This window comes from Euprymna scolopes, chromosome 14, assembly GCF_053919585.1.
Source record: "Euprymna scolopes isolate OS-2025 chromosome 14, ASM5391958v1, whole genome shotgun sequence".
NCBI classification, from domain to species: domain Eukaryota; kingdom Metazoa; phylum Mollusca; class Cephalopoda; order Sepiida; family Sepiolidae; genus Euprymna; species Euprymna scolopes.
Window position 1 is genome coordinate 63,951,069 of NC_136495.1, and position 25,423 is coordinate 63,976,491.

The 25,423-nt window shown below is 32.2% G+C and overlaps 1 long non-coding RNA gene across 1 annotated transcript in view; it reads right to left on the reverse strand.

The window, feature by feature from the left end:
* Positions 1–9,191: 9,191 nt before the first annotated feature.
* LOC145293361 (uncharacterized) overlaps positions 9,192–25,423 on the reverse strand; it is a 59,864-nt gene continuing 43,632 nt past the window's right edge. Inside the window, exon 2 of the long non-coding RNA XR_013869721.1 lies at positions 9,192–9,684. This is a non-coding gene — a long non-coding RNA (uncharacterized LOC145293361). The remainder of the gene's footprint in view (positions 9,685–25,423) is intronic.

Genomic DNA, 25,423 nt, shown 5'->3' on the forward strand with positions numbered 1-25,423 from the left:
TTCGATGGGATTTTAGTCCGGAGATTGTGCAGGCCAATCCAAACACGGAATATCTTGATCTTTCGGAAAACTCTTGACATTGTGAACTGTGTGAATGGGAGCATTATCCAGCATGAAGATGAGATTATCATCAAAATTCCGACGAAAATAGGGTAGAAAATGTCCAGTCAACATATTAATGGAGTTGGTCGAATTAAATCAACCTTGCATGCGAACTATAGGCCCTGGACCATTGGTAGTAATAATGACCCACTCCAAAACTGAACCTCCACCACCTTGCAGCGTTGAATCTGAGCACCTAGGATGAAATTCTTCGTCTTTCCTTCGACTGACGTATTGCCTTCGATCACTGCCTAGCCTATTGAACTTGCCTTCGTCGCTAAAAAGCACGTTTGACCAATATGAAGAGTCATGATCTTCATAGCATCTGATGCATTCCAGACGGCGATTTATGTTCTTTACAGAAATCATTGGCTTCCGTCTTGCAACACATCCTCGCAAATTAAATTCCTTTAATCTGTTCGTGACAGTAGAAAGTGATAACTTTTTACAAGATTGCACTGTTGTTGGATTTGGGGAGCCGTTTCAAATGTTTCTTTGGCTGCGGATCTTGATAGCATTGTCTTCTCTGTTAGAAATAACTTTAGTACGACCAGATTTAGGGGCATTACGAATACTGCCGGTGTTTTGGTGCTTTTGCACATTATTTTGTACCGTTTTCTCAACACATTTCAATCTGAAGTCGATTTTTCGATTGGATAAACCAGAAAGGTTGAGATGAATGAGTTCCTGACAATCACTAAGAAAAAATCGTGGCATATGGACCAAATGTCACGTTGTATAACCTGGAACAACACAATTACGATTAGAGATGCTTTGTTGTCTGTTCGTTGATATTTTAAACTGATTCATAGGCGACAGTTTAAGATGATCTTAAGCGAATTCGTTGCTGCGGACATTCTATTTGCCTCCTCAATTAGAAGTTATCTTTTTAACTTTACATGAACACTAGAATATTTCAATTAAAAGTCAAATATGAAAAGGTAAAATTATAAAGGAATAAAATGCGAATCAAATGAGGTATACGTTGTTTAAAAAGTGTAAGCTCGTTGTTTGTTTATTTACGAACAGACGATTTGAGCACTATAAAGGTAGTGGAGGGTGTCTATTTAAATAGACATTCCGACGAGTTATTTATGGGCGTCAATTCCATGGTCGAGTGGGAGAACCGCTGACTGTCAACACGACGGTTCTAGGTTCAATATATATGTGTATATATACACGTATATATATATATATATATATATATATATATATATATATATATATATATATATATATATATATACCAGGTTCTATTATAGTTTTATATCGGTATACTCTGAACTAATGGAAGTGGATTTACTTCCTAATAATACATTAATCAATGTTAATACACACGGGCTTGAGATAAATGGTCGAATAATTATCACTATAAAATCCTAGATTGTGTGGACGGAGGATTGTCCAAAAGTAACTTAAAATAAAAAGGCGAGTGCAGTGCATTTATGAAATAGTCATCATTATTATTTGAATTAGTTTTCAAATATAAGGCGGATGATGTGTGAATTTGTAATTGAAAATGAAACAGCTGTAAATAGAAGTGAATATATATTTGTGTAACACACATAGTTGTGTTTATTATTTTTAAAAAGCAATATAATGTGTTTAAATAAATACGTTATAAAACATATTTTTTCGATATTTTTTCGATATTTAATTAAAATTTATTCTTAGATTTTAGGATAATACGTAATATTATATACATTAATATTTGTACAATATTCCGAAATTAATAGAAATAAATATAAATCAACAGGTGGTAAAAACAGATGTATATAAACATTGAAGTATGTAGGTTTGTGCATGGACAGATTTTCGGAATGTATATAAGTAGCCAATAATAATTGTTAAAATAAATATATTATTATTACGTTAGAACTTTCTGATAATCACCGAAGGTTCATTAGATTTCCATCTAGGAAACTATAGCTTATACTTATATTTATTTACGTTATCTCTCGGAAGCCGTATGAAAAGCATATCTTACTTTTCTTTTATTAATATTATTGGAATTTATCCCCTTTTCCTTGTACATATTTGTGAATTATTCCATGGATTTCGGCCTTTTGGATTATTTTGAACCATCTTCCAATTACGTGATTTCATTGGATTTTACGTGTGCGAATGGAAATTCAATTAACTTTCTTGGATTTATATTTTTGGATTTTACCATTATTGATTTGTTTACCGTTCACCAGGCTATCCATTCACGTGAAATCATCTTTTTCTTCACCATATTCCCTCTGCTTCACGTTTTGTTATCACGTAAGATCTTTGACTTACTTGCAGTTTCATCAATTGCAAAATCCAATCCCGCGTTTTGCTAATTCCCACCCTCTGATGAGAAAGAAAAGTATTTCTTCGAAACTCCGCGGATTAAGGACTATCCACTTATTAAGTGTTTTCTTTTTCAGATTAAATATGTTTTTAACTCTTTTTCCAAGTGTTTTTAACACGTTTTATTAATTGTCTGCTCTTATATATATATATATATATATATATATATATATATATATATATATATATATATATATCTGTGTGTGTATATATGCATATATCTCTAGTCCTACAAACATACACCTAAGTTTTAATGTGGTCTGATAATCCTTTTTTGTTGTTATTTTAAAGCCATTCTATCTACACACCCACAAAAATGCAAACTTACGGACGGATACACCGCTATATATACATATCATACCAGCTAGTATATATATATATATTTATATATATATATATATATATATGTGTGTGTGTGTGTGTGTGTGTGTGTGTGTGTGTGTTTCTCTGTCAGTGTGTATACTACCATGGAGATCCGATATTGTACAGGATTGAATGAAGATTAACAAATGTTCTATCCTTTCTTGCACTGATCATCGCGTAAGCATGACACATTAATCTCTTCAGGTACATAAAATTGCATAGTAATTTGTATATATATATATATATATATATATATATATATATATATATATATATATATATATATATATATATACACTGCGTGTCAAATTATTAACGAGATGACATTTTGTACAAGTTTCAGAAACTTACGGGTAGTTTCGTCTCAAAAGCTTCGGAAACGTTGGCAATGACTGAGCTAAGCTATGAAATTTTCGTACTGTTCCGCACAATGTAAATAACTTGCCACCGTAATTGCTGAATCCACGGTATTTGAGGTGTGTCAAATTATTAACAAGGAAGTGTGTTTCGTCAATAAAATGGGTCGTAAAGGTGGTTTGAGTAGTTCTGAAAAGAGTATTATTACAGAACAGCTAGCAAATAGTAAAACTACCATCGAAATAACGAAAATGATAGGAAGGTACCATCAAACTGTGAAGAACTTTGTCAAGGACCCTACAAAGGTTAATGACAGAGCTGATAAAGGTAAATCTAGAGTGGATTTCACGCCGTTATCTACTCTAAATTAAACGCGAAGTTGTTGAGCACCCTGGGTAGATAAGTCGAGAAGTCTTTGACCAAGCTGGATTGAAGAATGTCCCCAAAAGTATTTGATGCCGCCTTCTGACAGAAGTGGTAAAGTCTGTTAAGCCTGTGAGAAAGCCTCCATTAACGCAACATCACATACAAAACCGATTGAAATGGGCAGAAAACAACACGAAAACTGATTTTTCCAAAATTTTGTTCACGGATGAAGTGCTTGTCACTCTTGATGGCCCAGATGGCTGGAACAAGGGACGGGTCCTAGATGGACATTGCGTTTAAGGCAAGGTGGTGGTGGGATAATGATCTAGGCTAGGATTATCGGAGGTACTTTAGTTGGCTCAGAAGGCGTGAAAATGACGTCAAATGTTTACATAGCTTTTCTGAAGGAGCAATTTGAACAATGGCTGAAGAAGCAAAGGGTGACGTTCAGAAGAACCATTATTTTTATACAGAATAATGCTCCCTCGCATGCAGGAAACAAAAGCAAAGAGTATTTGCAATAGCTGGAGTTTTCTGTGCTACGGAAGATATAGTGGCCTGCGAATTAACCAGATTTGACTCTAATTGAAAACCTTTGGAGTATCATGAAGTGACGCCTCTATGCAAGTGGACACCAATTTAAGAGCAAAGATAAGTTGAGGGATGCTCTCCAAGAGGTATCGTGAGGAATAACTGTTAACGAAATCACAAATTTGACTAATTCTGTGGACCAACGTCTTTTACAATCACTCAAAAAAAAAAACATCACAAATATCATACTAATTATGTCAACGTAGAAATTGCTATGCAGTTATTGTGTTCTAAGCATTTTTCCTAGTTCATTTAATGTTTGAAAATTATTTCAATAAACAAGTTATGGGTATATTGTGTTTTTATTTCTCAACCTCGTTAATAACTTGACACACTGAAATCAACAGATATTCCTATCTTCTGCCATAGTTTTGCTAATACTTTTTTAAAATAATTTTTGGAGTAGCTGAATAGTATTGTAAGAACTTTCTCAAAGTTTTATGGATATTTATTCCCTCGTTCCCTAAATACTTAAAAAAATATAAGCTCGTTAATAATTTGATACGCAGTATATATTCGTATACCCATATGTATTGAATTTTAAATCAACGGTACCACTACAAATCTGAAATTCCCTAATGTATACCATCACACCCCGACCTATCTATGCACACGTATGCATACGTCTATATACATATGCACACACACGCGCGCGCCCCTCTTTGGGTAGAGCACTGTCATAAATAACCCTACCCGCAACTTAATTGGCTGAAAAATCCGACGGTCATTGTTTGTTTACAAAGAAACGGGTAGAACACTCTAGAAGTGGTGGACAAATGTTTGTTTAAATAGACATTTGGCGAGATAATTTACGGGCGCTTTACTATTGACTGTCAATGCCATGGTTCTAAGTTCTACTCTAGAGACACTGATGAGTTGTGATACAATGAAACAGGACTGTGTGCCGATGACTGCATATATATATATATATATATATATATATATATATATATATGGATAAAAATCAAAACGAAAAATATATAAATGTTTATATCTTTTCTGTATTTATTTTCTATGCGTTGACGTGTAGGAATACAAAAAGTCTTTCGAAAAAAAACGAAAATGTTTCTTTACTGTGAATGATGGAAACATGGGTGCAGGCCGGCCAGGGTTAGCAGCTGGAGTGGCACGAGTATATCCAATGAGGTTAAGATCTATCTGAATATGGCCCTTCCAATATTTTTGACTTGGAATGCTAAATAACTTGTGTGGTCTATATTAAAAACCAATTCTTTTATGAAACATTGAATTCGGAACTCACGCACACCAGGTACACACTCGCATTTGTAAACATACATGCATGTACACCGCACACTACCACGTATGCTTCTACACGTGCCCGTACACACAAAGAATACGCACACACATATTTGTAGACGTGCATATATACATGGAGACTGATAAACAGATGTAAACCGATAAGTGAAAAGATTGGAATCATAAATTTATTGTGGTTCCAAGCACCGGACGGTGTTACACGAAAAGATGCTTGTCCGGATTGTCTACACGCGCACGAGCGCACACACACTAACATTTTTCAACCGCTTAGTGTAGATTCTAGTGTCTTTCATTAATGTATATATATGCACACATAAGATGTTTTAAAAAATAAACGAAAACTATTCTTCTTTATTTTCATTTTTGTTTACTTAATTTCTTTCTACTTTTGTTGAAACATATTAAAGTATCAGTGTAAATCTTTCGGATTTTGGGCTGTTTTATGTATGACCTTTGACCGTTTCTGTGTCCCTTTCTTTTTATTTCCCATACACATACATTCATACACAAAATGACAGATATAAGGGAAAAGCATTCTTTTTAAATGAGATACACACACACGCACACACACATATATATTTATATTAGATACACACAGATATGTGTATGAGTGAGTGTGTGTGTATGTGTGGATTAAACTCTTCAACTTTCTAATTTATCATTTTAAACCATGAGATATGTATTCAATGTAACAGCACACATTTTTGAAGCTTTAAACTCTATATTATTGCATATGCTAGCAAATCCACTAGCACTCATGTGCTGCCATTTATATAAAACATACTCGTCTAGGGATGTGTAGTCTACACGGATTCATATATACATTCTAGTATAAAAAGCATGGAACCTATGGTAATCTTTATCACGACAAATAAATTATAAGAACACGTGCAGATCTGGATAATTTGTTTCACTCTTATTCACGACAAACGAGATACATCGCCACTTGGATTTTAAGCCATACTATTGGAGACCATGCCTACTAGAAAACTATGTAGGAGTTTCAGCTGCGAGATGTCTGTATGCATCTTATTTAAGTTGTGCATGTTAATGCAGTAAAAAATGCATTAAACTTGGGGCTAAAAAACATGGAAGAATGTGAAGCATTTGGGAGGGAGATAGTATAAGATTCAGCTGTTTTTATAACGATGTAAAGCAGGGTTCGAATTTCGGTTTAGTCATAGTTAATATTTATAATATAATACTTGATATTCCTTTTTTTTTGAAAAAGATTTGGGATAATAAGGTGCAGAGTTAAAGTAGGTGGAATTTTGGAATTATTATGGGAAATCTGTAGGGCATCTACGTCAACTGAGTGCATCCGTTTATGAGAATATTGTCTATGGATCTTTCTCGTATATTGTCGCTAATTTTACTTTGCCTTTATGAAGATTTTCAGTAAATGATTGTTTGAATTAATAATATGCCTTACGTACATGTTTGCTATTTCATGATTATCTGTTTATTTAAAATTTTATAATGTTATAAAGCTGCTTTATAAATTAATAGATAAATAACTGAAAGGAAATCATTAAGTTGACAACAGGAAAAACTGTATACATTGATTCGTATTTGAACATAGAAAGAGAAATCATTTCAGCGAGTGTTCGTATTGCTTGTTTTTTTTATAGATTAATACATTAATTTCACATATAGAGCATAGTGTGCCTCGTAATAGAATGATCGCATTACTAGCCGGCGTTGGGTTTGGGTTTCGATAAATTTTAATTAAAACTGAAGTATAAGTAGCACATATGTTACTTAATTGAGTTTTATGGAAGGCAGTTGGATAGGTTTCATTACAAAATTCGCCAGAAAAATTACGATAAAAAAGTCTGATAAAAACCCCTAAATTAATTAAGGAATATTCTGCAATGTGCTTCATGGATTCTACACTCATTGAATGTCTTCATAAATCAATGAACAGATATTTTGTTAATTTGTTATCTCTCGGCGTGTGATCATAACCACCATTTCCTTTTATATCGTTACTTTTGATAATGATAAAGTTTGTTCCTGAGCCAATGTAAAGAACTCATGAGTCAGTGGCACATCAAAACTAATTTTCGTATACAATTGAAGTAGAAAAACTTAATAGATGATCAATTTACAGAGTGGATCACTTAAAAGTAGACCGATCTCTCTGATTTTTCTCTTAGGGACCAACTGACACCACAGAACAAAATGCAATTCTTTTTTCAACAAGATAGCGCTACATGCCACACGTCTCACAGATGACTAACACGAGAGTTTACGAAAGAGAGAACAATAAGCCAAGGGTTATAGCCACCACTTCCCTCGAACTTGTAATCGTGAAGTGTTTATCATTGGGGGACGTTCAAACAAAAAAAAAGTTGATGCAAATAATCCTCACAACAATCAAGAACAATCAAAGGAGAACATTACTAACGCTAGCAGGTGATTTACCAAAGAAAATCTACAGGCAGAAACTGTAAACGTTATTTAACGTGCCCAGGAATGAATATATGTAAACGATGAGCACTTTCAGCATCTTTTATAACACTAAAGGTAATTTAAACCATGCTAAAGGTAATTTAGAAAATAAAAATATGTTCCTTCTATCTACTACATTTTCTATGCTACTTTTAAGTGGATCACCCTGTATAAAGTAAAACCAAGCCGGAAAAACTAACCTCTACGTTCAACAACTGTGCCGTCTATGACTGCAAATATATATCTATATATATATATATATATGTGCATGGATAAAAATCAAAACGAAAAATATATAAAGCAATTAAGTTGAAGCAATTAATCAAAATTAGATCTAATTGGCTATAGTGTTCTTCAACTTGACAACGTCCGTCCTCACAGCACAAGTATGCAAGAATTTTTAAAAGGAATGCCGATTCCTATAAGACTTATATTTTTCGATCGCATTACACCCTCATGGATTTAATAACGGTTTAGTTTGAAATCCCGTGTAAATTTTTTTTCATGAGAAAATTTCCGAGTTTAAAAAGATACACTTGACGAATATAGAAGGTTACATCGACCGAAACCTAGTCAGAAACTTATGGTAATAATTTTAAATATGTGTTGTACATTGCCATTACCTGCGCTAGGTAAGGATTGTTTCCACATACATGCTGTAAATTTCCTGTCCAATGAAGGTACAATTATTTAATACATATGTTGTGTAATACCCGTCCTAGGGTAAGTAAAATATTCTTTTGCTCAATATGACAAATGATACACAAACATCAAAACTTCCTCTATTCTAAGAATAACAGGTATGTTCAAAGTTTTTTCTCATTGTATTATACGGTCCTGAGCAACACCGGGTGGCCTTGTAAATAATAATAATAATAATAATAATAATAATAATAATAATAATAATAATATTTTGTTAAGTTATATGTTGATATGGTTCTTCTTCTTAGCTGAGGTTTCTAAACACATTACACCTTCCCTTATACTCCTGGAAATGTACAGTTTCTTTTCATATAAAAATACATAAGCATAGATTTATTTAAAATCATCTGGTTTCAGATGTCTGTGAAATCTTGACATAAATACACATAATTGTATGCATATATAGAATCAAATTTGAATTTTAATAATCCGTCTGTTTATCAACTTACCAAAATTACATCAAAATACAAAATCATAGAAGTTAAATAAGAGTAAAACAAAACAGATACGTACATATATATATATATATATATATATATATATATATATATATATATATGTATATATATATATATATATATCTATATATATATATATGCATACATCAATTCATATTTCCAAAAATTCTAACATAAATTCCATTTTCCGTTTTAATACATTTTATTACATTTGTCATCGTCTTTCTGGTGTATAAAAAATACAGTGTTTATAAAATAATGTAAACGATGATATCACACTACTGAAGAAGAAAGTCTTTGAATTTTATGTTCTTCTTAATGTATCTAAGCGGTAAGGCAGATCAAGTTTTCAGTTACTTGAACAGAAATGTGTATAACTGAAATATTTCAATATTTTTCCCGCCAGTCACAAAATAATATCCTTGTATTAATTAATACCAAATATTTTCTCTGTAATACATAATAAATAATATTTTTTTTTTTTGTGAATAGTATTTGTTGTCTGAGAGGGTTACTTACTGCCCCCTTTTGATGTTGTCGGAGAAAAGATTGAAAAGAATCTTTTTAAAAAGTTTGTTTCGCCGTTTCTCTGAGCGTCCGCAGAATTGGCAGAAGAAGTGGATTGGTTTGACACCTTCTGCGATGATGGTGACGGATCTTCGTCTTCCACTGAATCCTGAAAAATATCAAGAAAAATAGTTAGATATACATATAAAAATTAAGCAAAAATGTGATAATTTTAAGATACATAGGACGAATGATTTTTTAAATCTTGAATCTCAGATTTAAAGTTTTAATCGATAAAATCATATATATATATATATATATATATATATATATATATATATATATATATATACAGAGAAAGAGATAGGAAGAGAGAAAGTTAATCGTTAAACAAAAAGTAAATTTGCATCCATTTAATAAAAAGAAAAATATTTCAATCTTGAATAGGAATAAATTAATTTTCAATGAGATTGAACTATTTGTGTTGTGGGATTCCTTTAAACTATTATATAAGCTCTGCTTCGCATTGAGCTCTCACAGTTGAGATTGCCTACAGATTTTTAAAATCATATACTCTCTTATTACTCTATTCTCTTTCTCTCTCTCCCCCCTCTCTCTCTCTCTCTCACTGTATATATATATATATATATGTGTGTGTGTGTGTGCGTGCGTATATATTTGGCCGCTTCTATGTGTACATATATATACATGCATATATATGTATATATATATAAATATATATATATAGAGAGAGAGAGAGAGAGAAAAGAGGGAGAGGGAGAACTAGAGATACAGATAACTGCATATACATATACTAAGAGACTATCTATCCCAAAGTAGTAATTTCTGTAGGAAATATTTAGTGTCTCAGATTTAAACACTTTTGCCTTTTTACTGCTATACTTGTATTTTCCATTTAATGATGTTAAATTTTCCTATAAATTCTCGTGATAATTGTTTATGATCCTCAGGTATAATCTCGACGTAGCATAATATAATTTATATTTATCTAGCAATTACTTAGCTTGAAATTTTTTTTTTATAATCAGTAATCAGTGCGTTTCTTCAACACAATATTAAATTTTCTGTTATTTAAAATTTGTGCTATTGTTTATTTACTTTAATACAAATGTAATTCGTAAACTAAGAATCACGATGGAATTTTGACCCAAGACATAATACGGCTGATTTATATGAGAAATAGTTCTATCTTAGTGACGTAATCACAATCATTTAATAATGTGCCAGAAGTTTAGCTGGAAATGTTAGACCTGCTATTGTGTTCCTGAACAGATTATGCAATCTCTCTCTCTCTCTCTCTCTCTCTCTATATATATATATATATATATATATAGCATATCTTGAAAAAGAAACTGTAGCATGCATAATGGAAATGTTTTTGTAGTAACCATTAGTTGTTAAAGTGTTGGAAGATTGAAGGAAAAGACAGAGAAATCTAATAACGGCATAAAATAATTTTTAAAAAATGCAAGTACATATGATAGTACAACCCTAACTCTCACCCTAACCCACTCTGAATCCTTCCGTCCATTTTATTATATAATATTAATCCGTTAATAAAAAGAAACAAACAAACGCAGTAGCATGCGTAACAATGTGTAAAACGCTCATGTCTTTTAGTCGCAGTAACGGAACAGTAAAAACCACTGATATAAAAAATAACAAAAAGAAATCTTTCAAAGAATGAACTTATCTCAGTTACGTTTTGGTTGCAACTCAAGTCAAATCAACTCAATCAAACATAGGTTCAACCACCTGCTGTCCACTGATGACCTTAAGTGATTTGTCAAGCACTGTGTTATCAACCTTCACAGATGATACACACGTTATATACATATAGTGCAATGAAAGTCGGCGTTGCGAAATCTGTCAGGTGACTGATCTTCAAGATCTTACACACCAAGAATGATTCAAATACATTTTTATTTAAGAAAATTATTCAATTAAATACGTAATATTGAGATATAATGGTACAAAATTTATATGTTTTGTAAGATATTTATATGAAAAAAAACATAATTAACTGCTACTGACTAAACTTTAATACTAGTCATAAAGTAGGAATTATTGACTGGCAAGATAAGAACATAATAAAAAACATGAAATCGTTGTACAAGATAATGTAGAGAGACCAGCTTTTACATTTATAACCGATAAGATTACAAAGCATAGATCCGTGAGAAATGTATCATACACTTCGAACTACTATTATGAACAGTCGTCAATATCTGCTGAGCTCCCAAAACCAAATTACAAGTATGCTATATTAACATCACGAAACAGGAGACAGTAAAACTAGTTCTGCTATCAGTGTATTAGATAGTTTATGGAAGAAATGCCTCAGGAATACGTGTATTAATAAGGAAGGATATGTATTCTGACTACAAATTGGATTTCTCAATTTTTGTCAGGGAAGAATGATAATCGCTAATTGATGACAAATGCTGTCAAGAAGATCAGTGGTTTAACGACAAATGCAGATTCTAACACACAGAGCTAGGGCGTTTGAGCCAACCATCTAACATACACTTGCAAGGCGTTCCTAGGGGATTACTGGTATTCAATACGACATAATACGTTGTGTTAATATTTCAACTAAATCCACTGTAGAAAACTGAATATCCAATGTATCAGAGTATCTTGAGAATAAACACGAGAAGAATCATTTCTAAAACGCCATACCCATTTGAATCGATATAATTATCGCCGTAGAAAAAACGACATGATTCAATTTCCGTTTGACGAAAACCAGGTTCTACTTTTTGTGTCAGACCATTTACTAGTTGGCCAACGTATAAATCCCAAAATCGGTAAGAGCCTTCTATCATGTCTGAAAGTGGCACAATGTTAAACAAGCAGGATCGGAACTATCTCGCTGTACCATTCACCATCTTTACTGATCCAAGTTATGAAAACAGGGCCCTTTCTACCACTCTCAAAATGATAATCCGGAGGGTTCAACGCTTGAGGGCACATCTCACCGAAGATTCCGGTCACGGTAATGGTCTTGGTGTGGTTTCAAGTGAGGGCCACATCATGCCCACTTACATCTTTGAAGTATGCTTGAAAGTCAACACCAATGTGTACCTGGATGTGGTAAAGAGTGTGGTGATCCCCTGATGCAATCATATGACTGTTGGCAGACCCTGGGGCTGGCAGCATGACTCAGCGCCAGCCCAAATACCCAAAGAGACACAGGCTTAGTTACAGAAGAAGTGCTACGACTTTGTACTTTTCTCTCACTGGAACCTCGTCCCCTCAGACATAAATCCGCGTAACTAATTCGTTTGGTCATACTCGAGAACATCACTAACATGACTTCCACCAAGACCAAAGCAAACCTGATTGTCGAGTATTCGCAGAACTCTCACTGACGCTTGTGGAAAAGGCATGTATTCAGTTTCGAACCAGTATTGAGGCGATGAGTTAGGCTGAACGCTGTTACATTGTATTGATGTCAGCTCTACAACATAATCAAGTTACTTGAATTGATTTTTTTAACAAAAGATTTAAAATAAAGCAGGAGTGTTGTTTTATTTATGGGGGACAAATTTTTCGTTACACCGTGTCCTATAATTATGCAAATAATAAATAAAGGTACAGAGGTGATAAAAATGACATCGGAGGCGATAGTGCAAATCCTTGTTCAAGTAATGTCCTTAATTGTGCTAGTGTAAAGATAACTACTGCGGAGAAAATTAAAATAACATACAGATCAATATAGAAACAGACCAAGGGATATATAATATAACATTTATACACCGAGCAAAGAATTGGTGATCGCTAGGATACTCACACAATTATAATCAGTATTTTACAAAAAAAACAATTTTACAAAACAATTTTAGTGAAAATTGGCCATTTTCTAGGCAATCCTCTTTACTACTACTACTACTACTACTACTACTACTACTACTACTACTACTACTAATAATAATAATAATAATAATAATAAAAAAATAATAATCTTCTTCTCTTCTTCTTCTTCTCTTCTCTCTATATATAAATAAAATGAACTCATTTTTTCCCGTCTGATTTTGACATTAATAGGATTAAAAATCAAGATATTTCATGCAAATATAATATGCACAAACGGCAGAACAATATCTGAGGTGTGTTATAGGCTTATTATTTCTCAAATTCACTAAACTAAGCTGCAGTGCTCTGTGGCGTAGTGGTTAGCGTGCTGGACAATTCACATTATATTTTCACGTTCGCGCCGACCTACCGTAGTCTTTTTTTTTCCTAAACAACTGGAATGGACTTTTCTTGGTGGCCGAACTGTTAACGTTGCAGATGTTTTTTTTTCACACTTTATTTTCCTACTTTTACTCATGACTCCGGGTTTGATCCTTCCTACTTACCTACCATAACATTTTTTAAAACTCCCCCCCGTCCCGGAAACAAACACTCAGGCAACGCCGGGTACCCCCGCTAGTAATAATAATAAACTACAACGAGATACTACTTACGTTAAAAGGGCAAAGGCTGTAAAACGAAACGGTGAAATGAAAAAGCTCTCAGCAACGATTGATACACCACAACTGTTCGTGAAAGGTCAAAGAAGAACAGTAATATCCAAACTCCCAGTACAAGAGTGCGGAAAGTTCTGCCATTCTTATTATGTGTGTTTTGCCAGAAAATTCGTAGCGAAGAATGTGTATTTACAATAATACAACAAAAATCTTTTAGGTTTAATTAATCTAACAAATAAAATAAACTCATTGATTATTGGTAATCGTCAATAATATTGACGCAATCATTTTTCAAACAAAATTGGATCTAGAATTAAATCGTTAACATGTGGATATATTTTTACATATCTATCATTTTTATGTGTATAGTATATTTGCCAAATTTATTTCGTATTATATTGGGCGGTCCTCAAGCCAGAATAAAGTGAAGCATCTGATTTAAACAAGTCATCGCATGATACAGTTGTGTTATTAAATATCACTACTTTCCTATTTACCATTATAGTATTTTAAAATAGTATGTTTAATTTGTTACTTGCTTTAAGACACGAAATATTTATTTTAGTATAGAGGAATTATTAATATTCCAATGCGATTCCAAGGGACGGTGGAGCAAACAAATAAACATATGAAGACATATTTTATTGATGCAACCGAGATGTATTATGTGTATATTTTCGACTTAGAACAAATTAACTGCTCGCTTTTTAAATTAAACGTTAATTTATTTGGACAAACAGTGAATGAGTGATCTCTGTAGGTAAATAAAGTAAACATTAAGCTTCATTGCTATGGAATGATTTAAAACATTAGGTGAATAGATTAGATTATCGACAAGCGGTAGCATCAACGCGTCCTGTAATTTCTTGCTCATCTGGGGTTTTCCAAAAGACTGCGAGCGCGAGAGTTATATTACATTGAAATATATTAACAAAAAAAAGGGGTAGATTTTAAATGTAATGTAACGATACACATGACATGTTACAAGTGACACACGTAACTAAAAATAATGATAACATAATATAATACGAAGCTCTATTATTTACAAATCTTTTGAACCGTAATAAAAAAGCGTAATAAAAAATAAGTAACGCAAGAGTATCAACATTGAACGCTGCGTTTCCTAATGGTATTTGAATAACGAAGCTTCTATTAAGTATTAACATAATGAATCTTGCAAATTGCGTTACTATACAAATTCTTGGTCCCATTGAGAAATTTGAAAGTTGCCTTATATAAATTGATCATTTAATCTGACAGCATATAATTGCTTTCCGTTATTATTTTTAGTATTTCTTTAGTTGTTAAAGGCGACGTATATTGGCATGTCCCGCTTAGCCAATCAGCTCGCAGCAATTGACCAATGACAATCGCGAAAAAATGTATGTGGAATAATAACTATATCCTTCACGAACTTCAAGTAAACATTTTCTATTTTACACAAATATTTGATTTATTTGAATTATTTGAATCATTTGAATTATTTGAATTATTTGAAAGATGTCAACTCTAGTTTCCTTGGGTTTCTAGTCATCACGTCTAATATTTAAAATACCATCGTATATTTATCCTTGCCATATTCTGGCTATTAATCTTTACCCTGGCGTAACAGAAAATAGACAAAAAACAACTTCAGTGTAAAATCCTAAACTATAGAAAATCCAACTTAAGCCTAATAAAATACGATCTAATATAAACTAATTGCAACCGAACATTAACTAAATTCTACGTAACCTTTGCAAAACAACAAAAATTTAACCTCAACATAGTATGAATGAAAATGTAGACAAGAAAAATTAGTTGGAATCTGTTATCCTGTATATAATATTTTGATTGCAGAATTCCCCCTCTACACCAACTTTTCATAGATTTTCAATCACAGATGACACATGAAAATGTATTATGTCTAAACCTTACACCACCCTTTACTACGTCATTTTATATACATTTATTTTTATTATTAAATCGTATATTACATCCTAGGATAAGTATCATGACGGTCGCCACATCTACAGAAGAAGTTTCTATTTTTGTCTCTGATTATCGAGTCCTATCACCGCTATCATTATACCCCGTGTACTATTCTTTATTTTCTTACGATGTTCGCATTTCACCGCTCTTAACTGCTTATTACATACATAGACTAAACATAAACTTCTCTTCTCCCTATACATGATTACTAATGCCCCCCCACGAGCCATCGTTCGTCTATTCCTATTGGCTGAGCTAGGAAGATTCCATTATTTATATAATCCCATTCTTGCCTCCATTACCGAACAGCAGTTTCCGGTTAACAAATATTTTACTGAAAATAAATATTTATTACGTATATGTATTATATACATATATATCGTAGTACATATTTTTATTTTATTTTTCCCCGTAATGCGATGCTATGTTTGTTTTCGTGTGTCTCGCTGAAGATAAGATCGAAAACAGTTTTCTTCTTTTGGGTTCGAAAACAAACCACATTGCAGTTACATGGAAAACACACGTGCATGCGTGTTTTTGTGTATATATGTAGACAATCGAGTGTGCGTGTAAGTATATATATATATATATATATGTGTGTGTGTATATATACATATACAAATATATATATATGTGTGTGTGTGTATATATATACATATACTAATATATATATATGTGTGTGTGTGTGTGTATATACACACACACGTCGCGTTCTCGGGCGCGCACTCACACACATACGCATGTGCGTGTGCATGAACACTCAAACACGCCGACAAAAAACACACAAACACACACACACACAATTTTTTCTCGCAAGATTGACTTTTTTCAAAATACATTACTGGATTTGATTTAAAAGCAGTGTTTTCGTCATTCTCTTTTAGACAAAGAAATAGTTATGTTATTAATTTATTATTTTGTACGTTAAATTGTATTTATTGCACATTGCCGCGTCCGTCCAGCAAAACAGGTGGCTATAAAGTGGAGGCTCAATGTACGTACAATTATTACAGAAAAGTGATCATCACTTTTTTAAAACTACCAATTCCGCAATATATTTGAAACTAAGCGTTGCCAGTATCGGTTGACCACACTTACACATCTGTGTGTGCATATATATGTGTGTGTTTGTGTACCCGTGTCTGTGTGCGCACGCACAAGGTAGTGTAGATTAATATATATATATATATATATATATATATATATATATATATATAATTTTGTTTTTGATTAAAAAAAACAGTTTTTTATACAATCTGTTTATAATAAAAACGAAAGGGTTTATTAAATTTTTAATTTTAATTATTTTTTTTTTGCAAAGTCGATTGTCTGGTCCGCCAATAGTGTGCATATGCAAACATGTTATTGCATTTAAGCTAACAATATCAAATATTCCTCTTGAACACTATTATGACGACTAAATATTACTGTCTGCCTTCTTGACACAGGTAAAGCATTTAATTTTTGGATGTCCGTTTGAATTTTTAGCGCGCTCTGAATTAGAGTTCGTTTTTGCATATTGAATAGTTATCCCTACAATCATGACTCCTCACAGATGAAACGTATATGTTGTCTTCTTTTATTACTCGGTAAATGACTGCCTATTTCCCGCTTCCTTGGAAAAAAGAGCCAATTTAGTAGCCTGTGCAGTCCAACACCTTTGGTTCCTATCCAATCATTAATATTAATAATATCTCAGTATCTATACGATATCCTCTCGGATGTCAATCTGTATTCCTACTACAATGGAGTTGTTGGTTCGTGGATATTTTGTTGATAAATTCATAAATAATATTAATTTTCTTTAACATTATCTTATCGTGGTGTAACCAATGGCGACAATTGTCTCCAAATTGTATGCATAAGTTACGTTATAAACATTTAGTCATTTTATACTGACAATAGTTGAAGCAAATGCACGTCTTATATGTCGTAAGTGGTAGTGGCGACTTTAATCTGGGGCCTTTTGATAGAAATCTAATTAAGTAAGCAACACTATAATCGAATATAGTTCATTATTGTGAATAAATTTCCATTCATCATTTAGTACGAGTTATGGGTCTTCACAAGGATATGTATAAAATGTATGATTGGAGACATATTCTAGTAATTCTAATTGTCATAATTAAGATGAAGCCGCTTGTATTATTTGCAATATAGCTGTTGTATATGTGTGTACACTGCTAACTATTATTTGGATTCATCACATCTAAAATGCAATTATTAACCTAGTATATGTATTATATATATATATATATATATATATATATATATATATATATATATATATATATATAATAAAATCAAACGTAATGTCGTGTTTACCTGATTTCAGCAGTGATAAGATTCAGTCTAATATAAATACCGGTATTTAAATATTGATATTTTAATCACAGCCAAATAAAAAAGCTCATCAAAAATTAAATTGTTTGGTTCTCTTGTTTCGTTGTTCTATCTAACTTAAACGTCATATGCACAACTCTGTGTAGACATCACATTCAACTATGTAATGCTGCTTTATTTTCTAAAAATAGAAATTTATTTAATTTTATTGATTTTCTTTAATTTTTTTTCGTAACTGATGATTTGATTAAACAGTATACGTAGGAATAATCACCGTCACATTCCTCTATTTTCCATTGCCAGTCCGAAAAACCGGGGATACTTTATTTTTTCTAAAGTTTCATTTCTGATAATCTCAGAAGCTCTTAGATTTGCTATTCTTAACAATTACCTGAACATTTTCTTTTTACCGTAGTAACAGGTAAACAGATCGATTTCTGGAACAATAAGATCATGTTAAACTTGGTTTTATACAAATTATTTTTGAATTCACATTCACCGACATAAAAATGTACTGAAATGTCACGAGCTTCGTCGTGACTATTGATCAAGGATAAAATTTGTTGCTTCTACCTTTCTTCCAAATTTTCAAATAAAATATTAAACTTTATAAAATATATTTGAGTGTGAAACCACCTCAGGTAGGCTTTTATTGATTTGAATAAAAATAATGAAAAAAAGTATTCTATTTCTTTACATTAACATAAATTATATTGTTGGTAACGGATGATTGTATACATTAGAAGTAACCTTTCTATATTGCCGTTTTCTAGTTATGCACAGCCAATATGAAATAGTTTCTTCTCACTTTACCATATAAAGGAAACAACTATTTAATGATATTTAAATTATATATATATATATATATATATATATATATATGTATATATATATATATATATATATACTTATTTTTAATCAGTAATCTACGGACATGCATGATTCGGGCGCCTACCTCTCTTCTGCAAACCGCGAAACATGCCTGTCCGTAGATTACTGTTTTTAAAAAAATAATGAATAAATAAATAAATATTATTTTTTATGTCCAAATAAAAAATGTGCGACTTTCTAAAAACAAAACAAAAAAAAAAAAAAAAACACACCTGATTTCCAAGATGGAGACGCTAACCTTAATATTGTTTAAAAATCAAGAACAAAATCTACGTATATATATATATATATATATATATATAGATATATATAGATATATATATAGATATATATATATATTGATATAGAATATCACTTTTTCTGAATGTATCACTTACTAGAACAATTTAGAAACTGATATTAAAACTTAATCTCTGAGAAATATCTCAAAACTGTATCAAGAAGTGCACGTAAATTTTATTTTTCCTGAATCGTAAATAATCAAGATACTCCTTAGTTACCACGTAAAAGTTCAGAAATGTTTTATTATTTTTACTCTTTACATTTATATTTTTAATTTTTTAACAAATTCGAGTAGTCGTTTATTTTTTGTCGTCTGTTCGCGGATGAGACACTTCTACCGGTAAGTTGTTATTTCATATATTTAAACTATGCATTATATTCACCATTTTTGTGTATGTGTTTCTATTTAAATTTGTAACCTTATTACGTACACATACATTGGGTATTTATCTTTAAAAAAATGTAATAAAAAATAATAGAGAAATCATTGGAGAACACAGTTAAAAGTAAAAATACTTCTCGGCAACGCTAGATAGATTTTACTAATGTGGAATACCAGCCTGTCTTTACTTTAGATGTCAGGACAAATATCTATGATAACAGAAACTAATACTTTTCCGATTTTAAAAAATAAAATGTCTACGTGTTAACGTCTACGCGTTAACTTTTATAAAACCCAATTTGAGCTGGAATCAAACTCATATATTACTTTTGACTATACATTTTAGGATTTCAGCCATTAAAAATATGAGATGAAAAAAATAATGTCATTGAATATTGTATACAAAACAAATCATAGTTTTATTAACGCAGTTTCGCATATTATTTAATTTCCGTATCTCGTTTGTATCTTATGTCTATGTTTTTTTTACCATTTTGTTTTTGCCTAAGCTTAATCTTCTTTTCTACTTTCTCTCCATCCAACTAAAAACACAAATTGTTTAGAATGCTAATATACATAATGCTATATATATACTAATCTTACTAACCATAATCAAATTAAATGCCTTTTAGGGTTAAGTACTTATTTTATTTAAGCAATGTTAGAAAAACTTGAATTTTTTACAACACATGCTTTAAAGTCAATATTTGCATTCATTACAACTAAAATTATAAGGGACCAAGTTTATGTACACAACGTCTAAACGAATTAGAAAATAAATGGCGGTTCATGATAATATGAAAGATGTTTATTTTACTTTTAGACTTTGGCTTTTCTCTAACTTTATAAACGTTCTAATGTCCTATGCAGTCAGCCTGAGATATTTACATTGAAAGAAGTACGGATTAAAAAAGATAAATGTTTACACTTTGAGTCTAAATCGAAAAGTGAATTCATAAATACCATTTCTATGCTTAATAATATTTGGTCTAAAATGAGCATGTTACACACACACACATAGACACACACGTACAAAAGAGCATATGAAAATAATTTAAATAAATTATAGTTGCAAAAATATTCTCCTGGCTGTGAATGTATTATGTCTGGGTTGTTTAGACAAAATCAGAAACACATAAGTCATTTTGCATCTAGCGTTAAATATTACAGAGAAATGTGTTCTCCCTTGTTGAGCCAAAATCCCTGACATTCGCTGGGCGCTCCTGTTTGTTTTCTGTACCGTCATAGAATGTATCTTGGCTTCGGCAAAATTCTCTGCGTTCATAAGTGTCACATACGCACTACGAGATGTATTTAGTGCACACTTGATGAAAAGTGCTAAGAACATTCTTTTAGCCTAGAAACATTCAAAGAGTCGAGTTCGCAATCTAGTTGGCATGCAAGTGGCTCGAATTATCTCCAATCTACTGTCATCTTCAGCAATAATTTGTATTTCCACCAACATTGCAACAAATAATCTGTTGAACACATTGTCCTAAGGCTTCTTCTTTCCTTATTACAATATGCCCGTTTTCCCCGTTCATTCTCAAAACCTTTGTCGAAACATCTTTAGTGATCAATTTTTGTTCATTTTATGGAATCTTATGAAAATAATCATCTAATGAAAATTAAGTAATCATGAACTTCGAGTTCATTTTCACTTTGCAAAGTTTTGCCTCATTAGATTAAAATTAATCTAAAACGAACGTTTCTAAAGTTGAAGTACTTTATGAGTAGGGCTGTAGCAACAGAATCTTCTTTTCATTCTTAACACTCTCGGGTATATATCCAACACAGTTAGACACATTTAATCAACCGAGAACCACGTCTCTCTGTATAAAAAAACATATAAGATATTAACGGATATACATTTAAGAGTCAAAACAATGCAAGAAATATGCTGTTGTCACAGCCCTATGTATGAGTATCGTATTAATTCACTTGTACTCTTTACGAAAACCTTTCGATATACATTTCAAATGAAACAATGTATCGTTCAGGTAACTCTTACTTAAGATTTCTGGCAAACAGCTGCTCTAACAGTCACAATTTCACACAATCAATGTAATAAAGTTCCTGTTTTATTTTTGTTTATTTTAGATCTCTGCCAAGTGTTAACGATAGACTCAGATAACAATACAGATTTATTAACCGACTTAACAAATGCTGCTTATCTCGATATTGTGTCCAGTTGTCTTGGACTTCTCCTTGCCACTGTACTCAAGCAGTGCCGATTGCTGGCTGGGTTTGTGCAACCCTTGCAACACAATTAAACGCGCATCTGCCTCTACTGGGCGTATTTTTTGTCTTTCTAGACTGAACAGAGACATCTTTAATTAATGCCTTCTAATATAAATACATAATTTTGATCCAATATGTACAATATTATGGTGGCATATTAATACGCTAACGGTGTTTGACTATTTAAAGCATGATATACAATTATATAAAAAAAAACAATATGGGAGGGAGCACATATGAGTTCACGTTTTAGATAAACTTACTGGAATGCATGTCAATGTACATGACACCCCTCCTTTAACCTCACGAAATAATCTAATATTATAAAATATAACCAAGTTAATATTCTGCTACGAAGGACTTTCAATAAATAATTTTCCTAACCCATATCTCATAGAAGCACAGCAACTAAACTTGCCATTGTTATTAGTGTTTATCTGCCTATGAAATATGTAAGGTTTCGAATTCGCCCAATCGTTAAGCGTATATCTGGAAACCAAAGTTTGTCTTAACACCACAATGTGACTTCGAAATTTAATGTTGCATTATGTGGGCAACCCTTTCTTGTCATAAATAAGTTTGTGCTACAAGGAGGTGAAACTGGTATGATGCAAAGATAAAAATGGATGTGGATGCCACACGTCCGTTCTTCCGATCTAGGACTATGTTCCTTGTATAATTCAGTGTTGTATCCTTTTTCTGATCTTATCTCGCACTTTATTTTTCTTTTGCTTCGCTTAGTTTAATCAAAACTTAAGCATAATGTAAAATATGTTTCACTATAATGGGGTATGATTTCGCACAGTCGGGAGATTCTATTTATAAACGATGCTGCTAGGAACTGACGAATCGAATTTATTCACGCCCTGCTACCAACCAATCAGAAACCAGAATTGCTCCATAAGTATTAAACTTTTCTGTAGCAATTTCGCATATGTTTTCTTCTTCGTGTCAACACGGGAAGAATCTTTTGCTCTGTAGATTCTAATTCGAGAACTTCCTACTGAAACCAGTCACCTCCCGGGACGTGTAGAACTACGAACCATCGGAAACTTTTCTTAAACTAAACATGGCTTACACTTCTAGACATAATACGCAACTTTTACTGTAGTCCCCTTTGCCATTACAGCTGCTATTGCTACTCCGCCCTGGTCTTAGAAAATTAATATGTTTTGCAACCGCAGAACTACACTCTTGCACGTTTAAAAATATATTTGTCACCATTTTGTCAAGTCCCTTAATTTATCATGGAATAGTTGATGCGTTCTCGGTTATGAAAAATTGTCATCGATCTAGGAATATATCTAGTAGACACAGTTTATATGCAAATGAACATGGATGATAGTTTTCACAAACTATGTACTAATCTGGACCTTTTTGGCTATTTGTTTAGTAGTTACGCGTCGATCGTTTAAGATGTCGGTCCCTATTTGCCTGACAGATGCCACGTCAGTGACAGGAGGTGGCGAGCAAGATGGAGCCTACTTTTGCAGATTTCTGGCCATGTTTTCATTCAAAATTCCAGCGTTCTATGAATTCATATAATGTAACATTCTTACCATATGTTACTTTCGTTTCATCCAAAGTTTATTTTTGTGGTACGCATTCTTTTAACACACAAAAAAACTGGATCACGGAGCGACACACAACGAGCTCTTTTTCTCTATCTAAATCAGTTTAATAATCTGTAAATCATAAACCACACTGTGTTCAGACCTGTCAGAAAACAAACAAGACATGAATTTTTTAAATGTGTAAAAATAATAACTCTTATACTTTATTTTAATCGACTCTAAAATATTCATGTGTGATGGAAAATGTACATATTGTTTTATTCTATATTTATATTAATGATGCCAAAATATTTTTGTGATATGGACGCGGCTGAACTTATACCGGGCTTAGGTTCGTAATAAGTTGAATTATTACAGGTTATTCTATATAATCTTATGCAACTCTCTACTTTTGCCAATTGTTTTCAATATTTCTAATTAGTTAATGAATTATTTGTTCTGTTTATAATATTGGAATTACACCAAACTAGTAAAAGTAACTCGTTATATATTAAAATTTATCTTTCGAGCAGAGTCGTAGGTTATCTCAGAGTTGTGGGTTATCTCGCGAAATAGTAAAACAGTTCTCGTTAAATGTTATTTATATGTTTGTTTGTGTTTGTTACCTCAATTGTCTTTCTTTAATAAGACTTGAAAAAATATTACTGACATGAAATATAAAAGTTTACATTTAGTTCATTTTTGGTTAAGACCACTAATATAAGATGCAGTTATTATACTCTTCGGTGTCCAAATTTCTCATTTTAATTCATGTAAGAACATGTATAAGACACTGCCAATCTCGTATAAAAGGATCGATTAAGTTTATTTGATTGTATTAGAAAGGTAGTTCTGTTAAGAAGAAAATGAACTGGAAACGGATCTCATAGAGAAATTATCAATTGTTAGGTATTACATTATAACGACAAAAACTAAAAATGACTGAAGTTTTATTCATTAATTGCATTTTTGTATGACATTGAAGTAAGTGGTTTTAAATAGTTACCCATTTTTACACATCTTATTTTTTGCGTTACTGTTGTATTGTGTAAGATATTTCAAGTTTTACTGATTGAGCAGACAATGCAGTTCTCACCGTATATCCTCTCGACATGCGTATATGGTTGGACAAGTTTGTAGCACAATTGTGCAACATCATATTTTTATAGTCTCATTACTGTTAACATGCTGTTGAGTGTTTCCACTGGAGATAGCGGGCTTCAAAATCAAGAGGGATACTCTCGAAAGAAAAGATTACCAAGTCAGTAGGAAAAGAGTGATCAACAGCTGACACGACCAATAGTAGTAGTGAACTGTTTTGGGCTGGCTGCTTCCCATATTGAACGGTACATTGCCAATAAAGAGAGGCGGGTCATTTAGGTTTTAAGCGCAAGTGATGAAGCAGCGGGTGTTCTTAAATGCTGAGGTTATTTTAGATATGCATTAAACCCCCCTCCGCATAACAGGACATACTACGCAGTGCATTTTGATAATTAAAAAGACTTGTACTGAGATAGTAAATGCAAGGTTATTCATCAAATATAGGCTAATAAACGTCATAAAATTCTACTCGTAAACTATTTTTGAACTGTGCTTTTAAAAGTACGTTCTAGATCCATCTTCAGTGTTCCTGTTTAAATCACTTATGAGTCGTTAACTCAATAGTAAACCAAAAACCCTAATGATCGGGGTGAGACATGTTCAAGACTAGTTCATTCCATAAGAGAAGCTTTCACTAAGAAGGAAGGC